The 20,684-nt window shown below is 38.9% G+C and overlaps 1 long non-coding RNA gene and 1 other non-coding gene across 3 annotated transcripts in view; both read left to right on the top strand.

Annotated features, from left to right (window-relative positions):
• The window catches only part of LOC148163932 (uncharacterized), a 152,918-nt gene that overhangs the window by 61,086 nt on the left and 71,148 nt on the right, over positions 1 to 20,684 (top strand). The window lies entirely within an intron of this gene.
• Positions 9,329 to 9,492, top strand: LOC114221476 (U1 spliceosomal RNA). The gene has a single exon (XR_003611738.1). It is a non-coding gene; the product is annotated as a U1 spliceosomal RNA (small nuclear RNA).

Below are 20,684 nucleotides of genomic sequence, written 5' to 3'. Positions count from 1 at the left end.
TCATTTCGTAAAGAATCTGATTGGTTATCTGTAGATTGCAAAGAGGGTAGCTTTCCTCAGGGGAAACCCACGAAGTTGCATCAGAGCCATACTCTCCTGACCCTGTGCCATTCATTCTCCATTTCTTTTCTCCTCTCCTCCAAATAACCAAAAGCCACATCCAGAAATAGTGACAGAGAAAGTTCCCATGCCTTCTTTGAGAAAAGGGCTGGATCTAACGAAAACAAAAATCAATAATATCACAATGGGTGGGCTGTGGGAAATGAAAGATTGCTTCAGGGTGAAGCATCATTGGAACAGCCCTTCCTTTTGGCCTTTACATCTGGAATGTCTTCACTAATCTGAGGGTGAAGATCTCATTTGGTTTTATTATGAGATAAAATGGTCAACCTCAAAATCATTCATAAACTTCAGATGAGTTATGACTGGACAACCAGCTCTCTGAGTGGGATGTGTAGTTTCTCTCTGAGTGGAGCAGTTGTTTGATGAAATGGGTGAACTAGCCTCTTATTTTAGTATCATGTAAATAGAGCCCAGTTCTTTTCTCTGCTCTGTATATTCCCTCTTGGAAAAACTTGGCTAAGAGCCTGGCTTTAGATACAAAACTGGAGACACGGTTCCAATGCTTGAATACTCTAAGCAACATCATGTCCTTCTTGGTCTTTTCCTTAAATGAGTAAGGGTTTTTTTAAAAGAATAAAAATAATAAACAGGTTTAAAAAATGGTTTTGAAGTCCATACTTGAAAGTACAATGTGGGGCTCAAGTCAACAAAAATATGAAGTATTTAGTAATAAGAAAAATAACAATGCTAATAGTAATACAAAACAATATTTATTGACTGGTTACTCCATCCCAAGTATTCTTCCAAACATTTTATAAACTCATAACAACCCTATGAAATAAGTAATTATTTCTCCCATTTTGTAATTGAGGAACTGAGGCTTGGAGAAATTAATTTGCCCAGAATAGCAAAATCAATGGTGGAGCATAGTGGAGTTTAGAGATGATATGTTCACAATCAGGCATTTAGTAAATACCAGGGCTAAGGTATAAAAGCTCAAATCTCTCTCTAGACTCAGCCTGATTTCTTGACTATGAATTTGGCTTTCTCTAACAAATTTTTTCTTTGATTGATTTTAATTTGCTTTAATCTTCATGTTTTGCAATTTTCATTAAAAATGGCTTTGCTCTCCCATTCAGACTCTAGGGTAAGTTCTTTTCAGAAAAATCCCAATTTTAATTAGATTTCCTTGATCATTTTACCATAAGGAACTCACCAAAATAAACCTCTAATGTGATTGGGAGTTGGGGATTTCTCACTCATTTGGGTCATGTAATGAATGACATACAGAAACCTGGATGATAAAAACATTTTGACTTTTCCTATGGGTTTATGACAGCATATCCAATGATGACTTCTTTTTTTTTTCAGCTTTATTGAGATACAATTGACATACACTATTTTGCAAGTTTAAAGTGTACAATATGTCAATTTGATAATTTATAGATTGCAAAATGATTATTGCCATAGCATTATGAATTCCATCCTGTCACATAATTACCATTTCTTTTTTGTGGTAAGAAAATTTTTAAAAATTTTATTTATGTATTTTCCAATGACTTTTTAAATTCATTTTTTCCTGTAGAACAGAATTTAGCTTGAAAAAGCAAGGTGAAGTGGCCCCTGGGTGGCTCAGTCATTAGGTGTCTGCCTTCGCCTTGGGTCATGATCCCAGAGTCCTGGGATCAAGCCCCATATCGGGGCTCCCTGCTCCACGGGAAGCCTGCTTCTCCCTCTCCCAATCGCCCTGCTTGTGTTCCCTCTCTCGCTGCCTCTTTCTCTGTCAATAAATAAATAAAATCTTTAAAAAAAAAATGAGCTGAAGAAAGTCCAGAGACTGAACCCTTCAGGAAGGCATGGTGTGTCTCCATATATGTTTTTAGTATTTCTTTGCTATGCTGTATATCTATATCATCATTAATATTGCCATTAATGTGACCATATATACTTATATCTATTGAATAAAGTGTTTATTTTATTATTTTATGTACCATATATTTACATTTTTTATGTAGTCAATTTTATGTAGTTAATCGACTACATGATTTTTTCTTTTATTGTCTTGAGTGTCAAGTTTACAAAGGTCTTTCTGACTTTTAAATGATTCTTGATGTCTGTAGTTAATTTAAATGTAAAACTCTATCATAATTTATTTGACCATCACCTCTTACTAGAAATTCAGTTCAGTTTTAGTTTCAGTATTATAAATAAAACCACAGCAAATATCCTATCAGCTAGGTTTTGATATATATTTTGTGAGGATAAATTCCTGGAAATGGAATTATTTTGCCAAAAATATATACAATACTTTGATACACATTGATAAGCTTCATAAAGTGTATAACAATTGCTGTATATTAGTAAGTTCAGTTTCTCATACCAAAATACACACAATGTTATTTGCCAATTTAATAGATCAAAATAGCACCTTATTTTAATGCGCCTGTCTATGAGTATGAGTGAGGTTAAACTCTTTATGTATACTTCCTAGCTTTCTGGTATACTCTACACATTTTTCCCTTTTTATAAGTTTTGCTGATTTCTTATTGGCATGGCAGATTTATTTAACATAGTGGTTATTATCTCTTTGATGAAATGATGAATGTTAGACTGGGCTTCTCACTGGTGAGATGAAAGCTATGTGGATTGGCTAAAACATTTGAGAAAGCCTCCCAAGCCTGGCCTGTAAAAAGCCTAATAATCTGGGGAGGCCTACAGACCCCTCCAAGGGTACCAAGGCCTGCCCTTCCATAGCCTGATTGTAGCTTCTAGATTAGGATTCTTGGTTGCCTAATAATGACTCTGAGTCATTTGGTGTGTCTACTTCAAGTGAAGCTTTTATACATAAGAGTCAGAACTCCTTCTTGTTTTAGGATAAGAAGGCCTCCAGAGTGGTCTTATGACCATTTCTCCTTATTTGTTAATAAACATCTACATAACGAATATCCATATGCATGGCAGACTCTGGTCTGAGACTCACTTTCCTTCCAAGAGGATAATCCTCACTGATCCCGTATTTCTTTGACAGTCACTATAAAGAACATAAAGTTGTGTATGACCAGATTGGTGAGATCAATCCACAAGACAGACCTGTATCAGACCCACCAGTGAACATTTTGAAAATGTTTGTGTACTTTCATTGGATTGTTCTTCTAGATTGGGGCTACCTGTAAGGAATGAGATCCAATTTACCTACAGTTGGGAGAGGAAACACTATTTCTCTTTGTCATCTTTTTCTTATGGGAAGGAGAAATTATTTAAGTAATTCAAGGTCACTTGTGTCTCCAAAGTTTTCTCTCTCACCCTCTCACCTATGTCACCTCAAAGAACATTTGTAAACAGACAACTGAGTTAGGATGTCTGTTTTGAAAAATTATAGCTAACAAGTAAGTCCCAAGTCCAACTAACTCAGCACTGCAGTTTATTGAGGTTGCTTCTGTTCTCCTTGTTGGTTGATTCTGAACGTTGACTTGAATTTATTTTCAGTTCGCCCCCTCCTCACCCCATATAGTTTCCTTATGGTTTGTAAGATTCAAAGTATAAGAAACTAGCTCTGGTGGTGACATCTGCTTCCCTCTCCATGTCATTTACCAAAGCATCACCTCTTTAGGATTAGTGGAATTACTAATCCTGTTCTGGGTTTATTTTCGAAAACCAAGCATATTGTATCTGGATCCTCATCATTAAGGAAGTGCCCCAGACTTAAAGTGGAACCTTTAAGAGTGTGTTAACAGAACAGTTATTGTAATGGAACAGATGAAAAGAGTAAAACTCCCTTTTCCCCCAGTTCATAAAATCAAAAGCAGAAACAAGTTAAGTGCCCTGTGACTCACTGTGGGTTCTGATTGCCTCCTTCTGTTTCTGCTCATAATCTTTGCCTGGGAGAGAGGCCTTCACATTTTTTATGTGGTCATCCAGAGAACACATATACCAAGAAGTATGCCTAAAGATGACCTTCTTTTGGTTGTCTGAGGCTTTGGGGTCTTACGTGATCCTTCTGTTGCTAAGGAGACCTGAGGAGAAAGGTTGGCCTGGTTTTCTTTCTTCAGAGAGCCTCAGATGAGCATAAACCAACCCACTCATGAGGAGTAAGGCACAAGCCACTTGGTTCAGCACTAACAGTCACACCCTGACTGGTCTCACCTGTGAAGGAAACAAACATCTATGCCGTGTGACTGTGAGGACTCCCACATCTTCCTTGACTAGTAAGTGGCTGCTGAAACTCAACCATCTGAGCTTTCCTTCTGCTGCTTAAGATTATAATTACTATGCAGATGTTTCTGGGACAGGGGAAAATGGGGAATGGGGTAGATGGAACCAACATTTGAAACCCTGCTTTGTGCCAGGACCTAAGCTCATTAGAATTTATATTTGCTAAGCATTTAATTCTCACCCCTCTGTCAGGTGAGCACTGTCTCTCAACTAGAAAGGAGGGAATTGGGTCTCGAAGACAATCAGTTAGTAAATAGTGGATCAAGGATTTGAACCCAAACCTCCCTGACTCTGGAGTGCTTGACTTTTAGGAGTACACATAAAACTGCCACCAGTCATTCATAGTTGTGTATTGATTTGGAGAGGAATTCGCAGCACATCTGACTTGGAGAGTGTGAGAAGTGGAATGGTAACTGATAAAAGAAACATCTAGAGTAGCTGAAAACAATTCTTAGCTTCCTTGCAGTTTTGCTGCAGAGATTAGGTAGGGCTTTCTCTCCTCCAGGGCTCACACCTCTACTACCTGCTGCCTGATTCAAGTAAGGATGTTCTGAGGGAAAACAAAACAAAACAAAATCACCTCATTATGTGCAAAGAGCAACATCAAGCAAAAACCTGTCTTTCTAGTATTCCCCAAATAATGTCAATGATATATAGGAGTTTAGTAAATGAGGCATGAATTTGTGATAGAATAAACAGCTTATAACGTGCCACTGTGTAACTGGGATTTGGCAGCTTAACCAAACAAACATTTTGAGATTAGGAGACCAGAAAGGTGTCAAGAGAGACTTGAAAAGTGCCTCACACATTTGTATTTGTGTCAGTCACTCTTTAGATATGTTTTGAAGTTTGAAAGAACCGATGTGTCTGCCTTCTTTGGTGGAGAGAACCCTGGACTAGAAGGGAGAAGACCAGTGTGGGAGTCCCAGCCCTGCCACTTTTTAGCACTGCAGGGGAGCAACCAAGCAAGGCTGTGAGCTCAGGCAGAGTCCCAGCATTCACCAGATCCCAGAGCGTGCTCAGAGGGTGTTACACCACAGAGTTTGTCTTAACTTGAGACAGTGCAGCTGGGCTTTCATAGTCCAGTCAGTCATTCTTGGGCCAAGGGCTTTCAAGGAGCTGCTAAAAAAGAAAACAGACTCAAATCTGTGCTCTATCACTTACTAAAGCTGTTACCACAGGGAAATTTTACTTAATCTCTTAGTTTCCCCATCTCTGATCATCTTAGGCTAATTAGGCTCAAAGGAGAGAATGAATGTAAATGTCCATTTCCACGAACAGAGTAAGTACTCAGATTTGGTATTCTGAGCCTCAGTTTCCCATCTCTGAAATATTAGTCATAATAATTAAAGTATACAGATGAATAATATCATACATAGTAAGGTAAATTTTATTATTTCTTTCAGTTCAGATATCTGATGAAATCACAGCCTTGCCTACAATTCCTAATGTCTATACAGTGCTCTTGGGAGATGCTGAGAGACATTTTGTGGGACTGGAGGTGAAAGCAAATTGGTCCTAGGGGTGTGGCTATTGATTCCCTTACCTTAAATGTAGCAGAGCTTCAGACAAAGGCCTTTATAATTCCAGACCAGCCTGGGATGTTTATTTTCTATGAATAAAAATAATAGTGCATGATTTTTCTCTAAATACCTATCAAATCTTGGTCTTAGAATTCATCATGAGCCACAGAAGGGAGAAGCTTAACGTAAAAAAGTTTACAGAATGTGTTCTCATTTTGTCCCTGTATCTACTTTGCAATTTAAGGAGAATAACTGCTTCTGGAAACATATTTGGATGGAAGGCCATTTAGGGAAAACAATAGCAGTGATGAGGACTGTGTTGAACAGCCAGGATTTGGAATGAGGCTGACTCTGTTTCTATGTGCCTAGCAGCTCTGGAAGCAGGCACAGAGAATAGAAATAGCCCATGGCTAGAAGCATATCCAGGGCCACTGGGTCTACATCAAAAGGACCTAGAAACTGTCTAAAAACACAAGTGCAAATGAGAACTTTTAACACCTGAATAAAGGTCACCAACTGTTTAACCATCTCTGAGTCCTGGTGGCAGAATGTCAAGTCTGAAGAAAATGATGGTTTCCTTACTTGTGATGTGTACAGCTTTGGGAATTTGATGCTATAGATTATGTAAGTTTGACCTTAGGACAGACCAGTTACAACAGCAAAGAGGAAGTGTGCAGAGCAATTTAAATAGCTTTCATCTCTTCCTAGAGCAGAGTCAGGAGGCCCAATATGATTGTGCAAAGATGGTTGTCCTAAAGGCTTGTAGAATAACTGAGTTTCATCTTCATTCCATGGGGTGTGAAGTCCAAGGGCATCACCCACTTAACAGAATTCAGTATGGCAGGACAAAATAGATGTTTTCATAAATAGCACCTGAAGAAGGTATGCATATCTAGGAGCAATGAGTTCACTGGTGTGGCTGAAATAAAGGTGGGATAATAAGGATTTTAAAATATAAAGAGATAGGGTTAGAGCCAGACTAAGAATTTGTGCTTTATCTTACTGGGGAACCTCCAAAGACTTTGGGGATGTGAACTGGAATGAAGGAAGGAGATTAATCTGTCTCTGGCACATGAAATGATTTAGAACAGAGAGGAGGCTGAGGATAAGAAGACTGGTCAGGAAACAGTTTTGATAAACAAGGCTGAGAGTGCCTTGTTGGGTGGAAGGGAAAAGGAAGAAACACAGCATATTGAATGGAGCTGGGGAGGGGTTTGCCTGGGTACTTGTGTCTAGGTGAGAGATAGCAGGAACTAGCAGTTGAGACCAGCTCCCTGCCTCTGTGGAGGAGCCTGCAACAGACACAACTGGCCACCTGAAGGAAGCAGACAGCTTGCCAGAGTGAGTAAGTCCCCTAAGTAATAGGACAGAATTTTATGTCATGATTAGTAGACACCTGGAGAGGATTCAGGCTCTGCTAACACCTTCAAGGAGATAAGCACTCCCAGCCAGGACCACGCCATCCTAATGATTTTTGGAGAACCCAGAAATGTAAAAATTTTCTCATTTTGCCTTAGTACCATAGCCCCTACCTCTAGAAAGATCCAGTTTCCCACATGCCGCTTCCTGTGCTTCCATACTTCTGGGGGAGAAACTTCTTTACATTTGACATCTTTCACAACCCACCCTCTCTGAGGGACATCAACAGCTGGAATGTCACCAGGGCTCAGAGAATTCATACTACTGACAAGAGGCAAATGAGTTAATATTCATTTTGGGTTTCTATGACCGATGAAAGTGTATAAAGAATTTTTAATGTCGAAAGTAATGTGTGGGAGGGGGCGCCTGGGTGGCTCATTCGTTAAGCGTCTGCCTTCAGCTCAGGTGATGATCCCAGCGTCCTGGGATCGAGCCCCACATCGGGCTCCCTGCTCAGCAGGAAGCCTGTTTCTCCCTCTCCCGCTCCCCCTGCTTGTGTTCCCTCTCTCGCTGTGTCTCTCTCTGTCAAATAAATAAATAAAATCTTTTAAAAAGAAAGTAATGTGTGGGAAAAGTAAATCAGTTTGAAGGAAACATTCATATTTTTTCTGTGTAACCTTCTCAAAAGTAAGTATGAATTTGTAGCCATAACATCCATTAATGTGAGGAGAAATGAGTAATGAGAGGAGAAATAAAGTGCTTAGCATAATTCTCGGTTCATGACAAAAGAAATGGCACCCACTGTTGATCATGATTTAGAATGGTGGCATAAAATCCAAGAGAAGAGGTCTAACTTCTGTTAGACATTTAGGACTAAAGTTCATGAGAGAATCTGTGGTTGGAATGATGATTTGAAAGTAATCTGTGTAGCAGGAATAGTAGAAGTTATGAATGAAGGTTTCCATACTTGCCTGGAACTTGTATGTATGTTAACAAAATAGAGTCCTCAAACCCAGCTCTTAGGGATATGGAAGTAGTGGAGCAAGTAGATACAGGCTGGAAGCTGTTAGAAAGGAGGAAGATCCAGGACGATGTGGGGTCTTAGAAGTCAAGGGAGAAAATGAAGCCAAAGGTCTCACTGATTGAGAAACATAAAAAACTGGAAAGGCCACAAGAAAGCAGTTCAAAGATGCCTCTGGATACTGTCAATCACATCTTTTAGTGGTGGGCACTAGGAACTATGGACTGACATGCTCTAGCTAGAGCTCCCAGCAGGCAAGACTTCTGCCATTGCTTAATCCTATGTTTCCTGGGCCCTAAATCTGAAACTGTAAAATGAGTAGTATTTATTTAGTATTAGAACCATGTTCTGGGGATGCTTCTTCTGGAGCTGTTTTGAGACCACAGAACTGAAAAAGGTTTTGAGATGAAATGCTAGCCTTGTACCCAGGTTGGCCTGTCATTCTTTCCATTTAAAGCCACTGGTAATATGGTTGCAAGATGTATTTTGCCAATTTTTTAAAAGCCATTTTCTACTTTCCAACCACCAAAATATGTTGGGAGTGTCATAATTGTTTTTCTCTTTGGAACTTTAGAAAATATTGTTTTTATAATAGAAATAGCATTTCTTTAATTTTTTTTCTTTTTTTAATCGCCAACGGCTGCCTTACCAAACCACGGACTTGGCTCATTTATATTTCCAATTCTAGCTTGTGCTAAAATTTCTGGCAGATGAGTGTTGTGGGACTGCCTGAAATATTTCTGAGGAGGTTTATCTCAGAGGCTAGTCAGAGGAAAGACTGAAAAATTAAAATGGACTTCAATGCATTAATTCAGATAAAGCATTTAGAATAGCGTCATGCACGTGGTAAGCATATATGAGTGCTGGTTATTATTACTAGGGCCTTCTAAGATGATGTAGCATCAGAGGCCAAAGCGGACCAAGAAAGGACACCTATTCTTATGATGAGATAAGTGCTCCCTAAGGATCCCAAACAAATGATTGTTGGAGTTTAAAAGACTTCCAGGAAGCTGTTGAAGGATGACAGCACCAGGGGTGATAGGCTAAGTTTGTAAAGGGATTGGCCAGTTGGCAGTTGGGTAAGCTTACCTACAAAATGTATAATGGAGTGAGAGGTGAAGGAGGTTAGGGTTATTAAAACCTAGTTATAATACTTACCTGGCAGGGGAGACACCATAATCAAGCAGGTGGTTTTCCCAGGGTGAGGCTTGTCCATTTCACTGCGGATGTGCTGACCCCTGCGATTTGCCCAAATGTGGGAAACTTGACTGCATAATTTATGGTAGTGGGGGGCTGTGTTTGTGCTCTTCCGTGGTAAAAAAGAATAAAATAAAAATAAAAATAAAATAATAAAAAAGTAAAACCTAGTTATAGAATCCACATCCTTTGAAAGTGGTTTGATCATAATTGAAATATAAAAGTACTTGGAATTAGCATAGAAAGAAAGTGTTGAGACCCTGAGCATGATGTTCAAGCATTTAGAAGTTGTCAAAAATGTGAAGAGAGATGAATAAGTGAGCCTCCATTTAGGGTTTTTTTCTGTGTCCCTTTATTTAATTGCTTTCACGGCTCCACATTTTCTTGAAGTAGGGCAATGTGATTGGAACATTTATGTATAAATGATACGGTTTCTGCAGATCATCAGTAAGTATTTGGACACCTGTTTGTACAAGAATTTGCTCTGAGATGTATGAAAATCACTGTCATAGTTGTTTTTGTGTCAATCATAAACTTCTCTCATTTAGATCATTGTGAAAGGTAGAAAAAATGTATCACAGAATGTCAGATAGGGGGAAGACAGAGAGTGCCCTCCCCAAATTTACAAGCTAACTATGTCCAATCTAACCAATGAAATAATATGTCTAAGAGTCTTGGAAGAGAGTTGGGAGTACCAGACAAATGTTGAGTGAAGATGAAGGCAATAGGGGAAGAGTAGATAGGGTGTTTTGGAGTTAGTGAAACCTCCCTGCAGACTCACTATAGAACAAGACATGACTTAGATTCTTAAAAAATTGGTGATGAGAAAATAAGAACAACTTTCAGCAAACCTAGCCCACTCCTTACCTGGAACTCCAGTAGCCTTAAAGAGCCCAATCCCAGGGTAGAATCCCACCAAAGAAACAGCTAGTTCTCACAGGGAATGGTCATAACCCATCCTTTTGAAACAACCCCTAACCCTGTCATCCCTATCAGACATCCTAAAGAATAGTAAAGATTTAAAACAAAACAAAGAAAGAGGATTATGGGCATGTTTTCGGACCTGCCAAACACAGAGGTAAAGATATCCAAAAAGCCCTTGGGACAGAACAAGGAAAACAGTGTTTAATGAAGACTATTCATGTCAGCAATTGGAAGATGAGGTTGTGAAAGTAGGTCAAGACCTAATTATAAAGGACCTTGAGACCTTAGAAATGAAAGCTCAGTGTTTTCTCTTGGCATAGGAAGTGAGTAAAAGATTTGTGAGCTAGAGCATGGATAAAATATTAAAAGATATATTTCAGAAAAACAACTCCTCTGATTGGTAGTGAGTAGGGTGGACTACAGTGGATAGGAAGACTCAAGACAGAGAAGAGAAAGCAGGCTGATGTTACTGCCATGGGTCATGCACAAGGACCTGGATTTCATGATGCTCTGAGGCTAGAAATAGGAGGTGTATTCTTAAACTAAAATCACATAGGTGTTCTTTTATTTTTTTTCCACTTTTTGTTATAGAAAGGATTCAGTCACATATACCACTAGAGAAAATAGTACAATGACTTCCCAGTAACTAATATTAAACTTCAATAATTTTCAGTATTTTTGCTGATCTTGTTTTATTTCTCTCTCCCTACAACTGTTTTTGCATGTATTTACTTTTAACTTTTTCTTTTGAAATAATTATAGGTTTATAGAAGAATTTCAAAAATAATACCAATAATTCAATATACCCTTCAGGCAAATTTCCCAAATGTTAAAATTTTGCCACATTTGCTTTAATTTTTTTCTCTCTCCCTTCTCTGCTCTTGGTCTCTCACTCTCTTATTATTATATGACAACTCTCCAGTTGTCTCATGTTTGGCCAGTGGGAGCCCCTGCAACCTGGATCCTAGGTCCTCCTGACATTTCTCCAGCATTCTTTGAACACTTGTTCTTTTTTTAAACATAATACAATGTTCCAGGCCCATGTTGCACTTTCCATGCCACAAGCCTGGAATCAAACATTTCTTCAAGGACTCTGTTTCTTTCAGTGAAGAATGATATTTAGAAACCAAAATATGAGAATTAGAGGTGTGTGTGTATGTGTGTGTGTATTCTTAATTTCTTTTCCTGTTAGGATCTCTCAACAGACATAGCTAGAAAAAGTTATATATACATTTATATCTGTAAATATATGTGTATCTATTTCTATATGTAAAATTATGAGTTCATACTGATACCCCCAGTTTCAATGCAATACCACAGGGCTCATTCCATCCTCACCCCCTTTTGTAATTGTGATTTCCTTTTCCAACAATGAGAAACCTGACTCTTATCCACAGGATAAGTAAAATCACTCTTTTTATGAATTACCCCCTACTTTATAGAATAACCCTGAATTTACACATAGCTTGCTCTTTTTGACCTGCTAGACTTTGTGAGGAAGTGGGGGGATGCCCACAACAAGCAAAATTTGACATATACATTCTTCCACATTTCTAAACACAAGGCAAACACAGGGTGAAATGTTTCCAGGGCAGTTAAGGACTAGAAACCTCACATCTGTCCTTGGATGGGAGTTTATTTTCTCAGACTAAATCTGGGTTTGACATTCCAGCTGCTCGCCCTTCCATGGCAAATGGATATGGAGAAGTCTGCCACCAGCCGCTGATGGAGAAAACAGCTGCCTTTAGAGGGGATAAGCCACAGAGGTGGTTGGATGTCCTCTCCACAGCCCCCATCTTCTCCCCCTCCTACAAATACAATATGCGTACATTTTCACACAAATGAAGGGAAAAGGACTTTTGTTTGTTACTAAGAAATCCTATTGGGAATGAGGAAATCTCCCTTAAGTAAATTATTTAGCCAAAGTTTTCCCTTAGATGGTAACTTGCATAAACATCAGATCAAGCATGATTATTTTGATTATTTGTGAGTTGTTGCCCATGTGGATTTGTTCAACTTCCTAAGAAGTTGGATGAGTGAGCACATGCTCTTGATGAGTTGACCACCACTTTATTCCGGTATGTTTGCCTGTAGAGGCCTATTTCCACTCATTAAACTGTGCTTATTAAGTATTTTCTATGTGTCAGACACTGTGTTAAAGAGACTTGAAGAGTCCATAGTCTAGTCACCAGGAACAGAAGTAGTAGGACCTCTTTCCCCTAGGTGGTAAGCCATTTCTGGTGGCCTTAAAACCAGCACCTGAAATGGTATGTTTTGGATGCTGGTTATCAGTTTTTCCTAATCCTTAACCAGCTACCTGACATCTCTTATGATGCCTTAAGTTCTACCATTAGTGCTTCTTTTGATTCCTTCCTAAAGGCTTTACATTCTTATAGAATCTCATATTACAATATAAGTACTTTCTCTAGCAGGGTCTTTGTCTTAAATCATTATACAGATGATATATTAATGGTATTAGTTAGCACTTAACCTGGAGCAAGGTCTTATGAGTAGGAACTCATAAAAAAGAAGTAAGGTCAATTAGAAGTTGAGGGCAGAGGATCCTAGCTGAAACCATTACCAGTTTAATAATTTTCTGTCTACAAAGATCCTCAGTTAACTGAGAACAGTTGATACCTTTTAAAATATTTTGTATAACCCAAAATATGTGCTTTGTTTTGTCACTTCATGAAAAAAAAAGAAATAAAAGGAGTCTAGTCAGCTGCTACAAAATGAAAACAGATCCCAAATTTAATCCAGCTAATCTCCCACACACAATTTAAAAGGGATTGATTTTCTTATACTTTTATACTTACAAAATCTTCTACAATAAAATTAAATTATTCGGATTTCATAATAGAATGAGGGGGACCACCCAAAATAGGGACCCCCTATTGCCAAATTGTATGTTAGTTAGGATTCTTGATTGAAGTGACATAAACACAGTGTAGCTAGCTTAAGGGAAATGTATTAACTCATGGAACTGAAAAAGGTACACAGGTAGCTCTGGTTGGAGATAATTCTCATAGTTCTCTCAGGTGTCTGCATGTCTTGTAAGCAGAAATAATGGTTGACTTTATGGGGGACCTCTTCAGGAATATTTGTATATAGTGAACAGCTAGTGTCTCACTCTGGAACAAAGGGAAAGCAGGATTACTGCCCATTATAAAAGATCTGAGTTCCCTAAGCTCAGGTTTCTTTTGTAATGCAACTCACAGTGTGTATAGGGGTCAGTGGGTCCTCTTTACATTACTCTATGTGAGGACTGGGACTTGAGGGATAGGCACAAGGAAATGCTCACATGACAATCCGGCTACTATTAAGGCTGTGAGTAGTAAAAATCCTTTGTCTCTGAACCAAGAGTTTCATGTCTTCTACTTGGCCTCCATTAAACTAGCCGGCCAAATTTTTAGCTTGCAAGTAATAAAAACCTCAGACTCTTCACAGTTCTTGTCAACTCAAGGGATTGAAGAAAAGGCTACCTACTTGGACTAGGGTTTCATATTTATCCCCTCAGGACCATCTTTCTCTCCATATCTTCTGTGGGCTGAATGTTTATATCCCCCCAAAATCCATATGTTGAGACCTAATCCCCAATGTGAGGGCATTTGGGAGGTGATTAGATCACAAGGGCAGAGCCCTCATGAATGGGATTAGTGCCCATATAACGGAGGCCCAAGAGAATTTTCTCATCCCTTTGACCATGTGAGGACTGTGAAAAGATGGCTGTCCATGAACCAGGAAGCAGGTGGGCTCTCATCAGACACTGAATCTGCTGGCACCTTGATCATGCACTTCCCAGCCCCCAAAGCTGTGAGAAATAAATTTTGTGAGAAATAATTTTCTTATAAACAAGCCACCTAGTCTATGGTATTCTGTTATAGCAGCCCAAAAGGACTAAGGCAATACCTCCTCCATTTCTGCCTATTCCTACTAGCCAGCTTAAGTCTGTAGACAGAGAACAAAGATCACTTTTGTCAGTCCCAAATATCTGTTTTCTGAACTCCATAGCCCAGGGCTGCTGACTTTCAATATCTGTATGTTGTTCCCAGGGAAGAATTCTGATTGGCCTAGTTTGTGTCATGTTTCCCCTGAACCAGTATTTATTTGACAGGTATACCCATGATATACTCCATAAGAATATATTTCTGGAAGCTGTGTTCTTAAATATGAAAACTCTTATGAATATATTCTTCTTTTAATATGTACAAATAATGAAAATTTTAGTACAAATTATTCATATTCAAAACTTTTTACTTTTTGAATATGTCTTTATATACCCCTCAATTTCCACCTCTCTTCACCCTCAATATTTCGTTAGAGCAGGTATCTGGCAGCAGAGACCAGAGCAGCATTCCTCAAATGTAAGGAAGGTAAAATAAAACTGATTAGCTACAATTAAATAGTTAAAAGGAAATTGAGTGAGATAGTCATTTGGGAAGGTGATCATTCAGCAAGTTGGTTTTAGGCAAAACTACCTAGAGCCTTTCTTCTCACCTCTGCTTTGACCCCCACTCATATTCACACTTCTTTTTTCACTCCTTTATTTCAATATATGTCTCTCTCTCTCATAATCTCCTGAGAGAACAGGGACTACTTATGCTTCACATTTGGTAAGCTAGATACAAAACTTGTTCATGTCCACAAATGAAAAGCTGGCCAGGCTCCTCTGAGGATTAGCAGGATGCTTGAAAAGGGAACATGGCAAGACAAAAAGATTCCCCAAATTCTGATACATATTATTCCCAATAATTGTTTTCTTACAGCTAGATAAAGAATTGCATAAGTTCCAAAAATTTGAATAGATTTTATTTTTCTGTTTATTAATTCCCAGTTTTAAGAAACTTCTCAAAACATAGCTAATTTAAACCAGCTAGAATAAAGTTTCCCATTAAATTTCCTGAAGATCATTGAGGTCTCATTAAAATAAGCTCTATATCCTCTGGAAACATTCTGCTTTGCTCATGTGCCTTTTCCTGCCAATTTTTTTTTCAAATCCTTAGTTCAAATGCTGAAACTCTTAATGAGTTTTTGTTCAATTTTGATGGTAATATTAAAAGGGTGGTCATAGCTTGGTGTTTTTATCTGGTTCCTCAGATTTATTGCTGCCCTTTTCTCTTTGCTAAGAGAGAAGAGAGGCCAAGGTCCTGAGATGAAGCCTCAGGACAAAGAAGGAGCCAGTTTGGCTTCTGCATGATCAGTGAATCATGGTAATCATAGATCTCCTGAGGCTCAAGCCCACTGGCAAGCCAGCTGAGGAAAAGAGCCTCAGCTTCTGTAGGAGGTAGAGCCAGCCAACAGGATGATGATGGATTAATTTCATTGGCCTCGGTCTGTTTTTCTTTAGTGGATACCTGAATGATAGATAGATAGATAGATAGATATGTACACACACACACACACATATACCTATATATACACACATATGTACACATACACATATTTACATATATACACATACATATACATATATATACATATTTATGTCCCTAAGCCTGTTTTTAAATAATGATGAGGCTGTGATGATTTTACACACCATGAGGAAACTAGAGTGGCCTCAGGCAATAATGTCTCTCACCTCGAGTATCTCCTAACTGCTGGGAATCCCAGACTTGCCTATAAATTAAGTAACTCTAATAATGTGAGTTTTTCTAGGAATGTTATTATATCTGCCACATTGGGATGATTATAGATTCTATTAAATCAGACTTATAGACCCCAGTTTCTGGAGCACTTAGATTTGATTCCAAGGGTAACTCCTACGCTTGACCCAAACCACATTTCCTCCTCACAATATGAATTCCAGTTCCAGTATGCGGGGTAGTGCAGGGTAATCCAGAGGGAATCTCCTGACTCTCTGATAGAGACATCTGAAATGCTTCCATTAATGACGCACCCTTCTATGGAAGGATTTTGACTGTTCTTACTAACAGAGAAAATAAGATTCTGTTTGGGTTGCACGGCTTTTATATCACCCCAATTAACATTAGGCCAGAAGTCAATGTGTCTTATCACAGATTTACATTTAAGAGCCTGACTGATGGTGTGAGATGTTAAAATTCTGAAGGCCCCTGCAAAAGGGCTATGTTATTTTTTCACAAGTGTAACTAATTACAGAATATTTTGCTGATAGTGTAAACCAAATGTTTAATTGTGGAGTAAACAAATTCCTTTCTGATAGCTCTAATCTGGGGATAATTTTTGACCAAATCAAGTACAATATTTTCATTGAACAGTGGAACAAAAATTTATTAGCAGATATCATGTATCTCAAGAACTGTAGTTTACCAATGAGTAGACTTTAGAAAGTATTAGAAAATAAGCCTCACTGAATATTAAAAAAAAATTAAGAATAAAAAAAAAATCCACCTGGTTAGAGGTAAAACATTCAGTAAGGAGAAGAAACTCAAAGAAAAAAAAGAAGGAAAATTCAGTACTTATGATCAATTATGGGTGTTTTAAAATGCTCATCCAGTTAGTTAAATCAAATATTTTTTACATTTACATACTAAGAGATCTTACCAATGAAAGGTAATTAATAAGGATGGACCTAATATAATAATAAATCAGAAGGTTCAAGGAGTAGATACATAAAGAGAAAACTAACATATGATATTATTGCTACTTTTAAAAATTGTCTATAGAGTCCATGCATTAACTTGCTTATAGTCCAAATTAATCTGAACATCTGATGAATATTCTCAGTACACATTTACTAACGATAACAGAGGCAAGAAGAGAATGTTTGGGCAGGCAATTTAAGACTCCCTAAGTTTAGCTATTATTAAGTATACCATGGATCTTTATTCCCTTGCTGAATTTGAGCTGAACTTTGATAAGACCTTAATATTTTCAGAGGCTGAGTATCTGTGACCTAGGAAGTAGAGGTTATTTCTTCGCTAATATGGATTATTACATATGGATAAATAAAAAGGAAATTAGTGAAGAATTCCTATCTGATTGTATAGAATTCCTTAAAATACATGATTGTAACTCAGCAAAATTGATATATATCAGTTAAATTTTATTTTTGCACCCTCTTAAACCTCTCATTTTAATTCTCTTCTCCTCTCTTCTGAAATCCACCTTCCTAGGTGTATATCCTAATTCCTATTCCCAAAAGGCATTTACCTAGCCAGGTATCATACCTTTAAATTGTTAATGTTATCAAGGTGAGAGGGGAGGTAAAATTGTAGGCAAGTCCTCTGGAAGACTGAAAACTCCACAGTATTTTCCTCTGAAGATAAAAACTCTCTACTCCCTGATTGCATTTAGAATTCTATGGCAGTAAGCATGTTTAAGAGACAGTGGCTGAAGCACAATGTGTGAAATGACCCATCTGTTTCAAAACAAAGGTGCTTAGCCCATACGGTGGAAGAGAGATGACAGTGTTAAATCCAGCAGACATCTGGGGAACTATTTCCTTAGTGGCCTATGAAGGTAGGCAGACTTTCCTGCTGGCTTCTGTCTACACACATGACCTTCTGACACCTTCCTGGGTCTGCTCTACAGAGATAGAATGGCCCATCAGATGGCATTGCCCTGGTAGGCCAACTCAGGCTTCCCCAGTGGAAGTTTTATGAGTGACCTTTCCCTTATGAGAAGTGGAAACCTAAAACTCTGAGTTGCATCCAGGCCCTGGTGTGTTTTTCTGGGGCAGCCTTCTCTAGGTACACATGTGTGTACCTCTCACACCTGCACATCATTGCATTGCCCAGTTCTAAGAATTGGAAGCCAAGCGCCACATGAACATTGGGCAGAGAAATAAGGCAGGGAGACCAGACAAGCCCTGGCGAGGTGTCTCTAATGCCAGGGCACACATGGTGCTCTAGGCTGTCCAGAGGAGGTGTGACACTGTTTACCAGGGAGAGTGGCTGCTGCAGCCTGGCTCCCTACGCCCTGTCTGGCTTATGAAACTTGATCTAAATCACAGGAGTCAAAAACATATTACTCTGACCACAATTCACATTCCGTAGGAGAAGACAGGATTAGAACATTTCTATTCTTGCCCAATGCTGCTAAATTTAAAGTCAATATAACTGTTAACTGCAGTCTTCCTTCAAAAGACCAAAAGTAAGCATCATTTGCTGGTGGCACCATGCTCTGAAATGTCACCATGAGCTGTATGGTTAGACAAAGGAAGATGAGAGGTCACCAACAAAAGTCCTAAACTCATAGCCAAGGCTGCTAACAAAGCCACTTATAGTGAGCACCTCCACCCATGACTTCGTTCATATCCAGCATTTCCTCAAGCTGTAACCCTCTCCAAACTTTAATCTTGAGTCTAATTCTTCAGTCTTTCCTCTTAGATTCTATCTAAGAGGAAATCACCTCTTCTGCTCAGCAACGTGAGACCACTGAAGACTTCTACAGGGAAACATCAGCAGGAGTTTTGGCTATTAAGGACCATCTTTGGATTTAATTTTTACTTCTGCTGGTCCACCAGTCTGCAGGAACTAAATTAAGGGGATTATTTTCCTACTTCTACTTCGAATAATATTATATATTATTATTTTACACAGGCTGAGACACCAGATCCTGGGTCTAAGGAATGGCCCTGAACTTACCACTCTACCTGTTCCTGAATAATCAGTGCATGAAAGAAGGGTGGCAGGAGTCTTATTCCCCATTTCTTTCCTCTACTCTTTTTTTGGGGGGGAGGGGCAGTGAAAGAGAGAGAATCTTAAGCAGCCTCCACGCTCAGCGCTGAGCCCAACATGGGGCTCAGTCCCACAACCCTGAGATCATGACCTGAGCCAAAATCGAGAGTAGGATATTTAACTGACTGAGCCACCCAGGAGACCTCTTTCCTCTACTCTTAACATAGCTGACTGAAGACTAGCAAAAGTTCTTGCCTGTAGGAACATGTGCCTTCCTCCCTTCTCCTATACCCACAATGGCTGGTACAGTGGGTTAAGTTTTGGGGTAAAGCACCTCTTGGGCATGTAGTATTGAAAGCTCTTTGCTCATTTCTGCGTGTCCTTCTTCCTCAGAGAAAATAAGGGCAAATCATCAGGGAATAGGGAGGAAAGACTGAAGAATTAGACTCAAGATTAAAGTTTGGAGAGGGTTGCAGCTTGAGGAAATGCTGAGAAATTACCTCTTAGAATAGAATCCTAGGATGGACTAAATATTATTTACACAGAAAAAAAAAAAAAAAAACTAAAGGAAAGAATGTGAGTTACTTGGAGTTGAGTTGTCAGTGAAGAATTCAGCAATTCTACACGGCAGTGACCTCCACCAGGAAGGAACAAGTCTCTGGCCTGGCTTCCTGCACCCCCAGGCACAGGTTCTGAACTGGCCCTGAAACAGGAGACTCAGCAACCAGCATACTGAAATTACATCAACTGAAATGTTATTTTCTTTCCATGGAAAAATTATATCAAAGAGATTAAGATATGATTTAGTACACTTCAAAGAAAAATAAACATTTATTGTAATAAATAACCATAAAATAGGTCTAATAATACTCTAAAAATACTCTCATGGATTGGGAAAATAGTGAAACTTCCTTTCACAGTACTTAAAGTTTCACAGAGAATTAAATTAATGGTTTAAAATTTTGACTGCTAATTCAAGGTCTGGGATTCCTCACTGCATGATCCCCCCTGGTTCAGCCCCTCACTTCTCTGTGTTCCCTATGTCTTTCTCTGTACGATGGGGCACTTCTCCTCTCCTTTCTCAGTGAGCATTTTCTGAAATAAGTAAAATAAGACAAAAGTTTTATCCCTTAGAAGACATGATGCTAACAGTTACAAGTTTTATTTTCATCCACAATTCCTTCTGAATAATCCTGTTCCCATTGTAACTCCACAAAACACAGACACACAATAAGCAAGAAGGTGTAACAGATCTAAATAAAGTTACAGAGAGACAGGTATTGGAGTTGGAGACTAGACTCAGTTATCTGTTCAACAAAACAAATCACATTTTTAACAATACCACACTCCATTAAATTGAGATAAACACATAAAGGTTTCATAAAATAGAAAAGGTAGCCACAAATACCTTTCTTTTCCACTCCTTGGCAACACTGCACACTCCCCAACTCAGATCTTTCCTTTGTGGTGCCTTCCCCATGGCACCCATATACTTCATCAGGATCAACTTGTACTTGTTCACATGTTGCCAATCATCATTTCTGGCTGCACTGTCAAAAGTCTGTCTGGAGAGCTTTTAAGAAATGCTGTTTCCCAGACCTTACCCCTGAAATCCTAGCTGCATTGGTCCTGGGTGGAACTGAGGCAGCCCTGATTTTAAAAGGCTCACCAGGGGGGTGCCTGTGTGATGCAGTCAGTTAAGCATCTGACTCTTGGCTTTGGCTCAGTCCTCATCTCAGAGTTGCAAGATTGAGCCCTGCATTGGGCTCTGTGCTCAGTGTGGAG

This window comes from Eumetopias jubatus, unplaced genomic scaffold (genome assembly GCF_037043125.1).
Source record: "Eumetopias jubatus isolate StellerSeaLion01/CBP00866 unplaced genomic scaffold, mEumJub1_p1.0 scaffold_7, whole genome shotgun sequence".
NCBI classification, from domain to species: domain Eukaryota; kingdom Metazoa; phylum Chordata; class Mammalia; order Carnivora; family Otariidae; genus Eumetopias; species Eumetopias jubatus.
The sequence above is the reverse complement of the archived record's forward strand: the minus strand, read 5'-3'. Positions and strand labels throughout refer to the sequence as shown.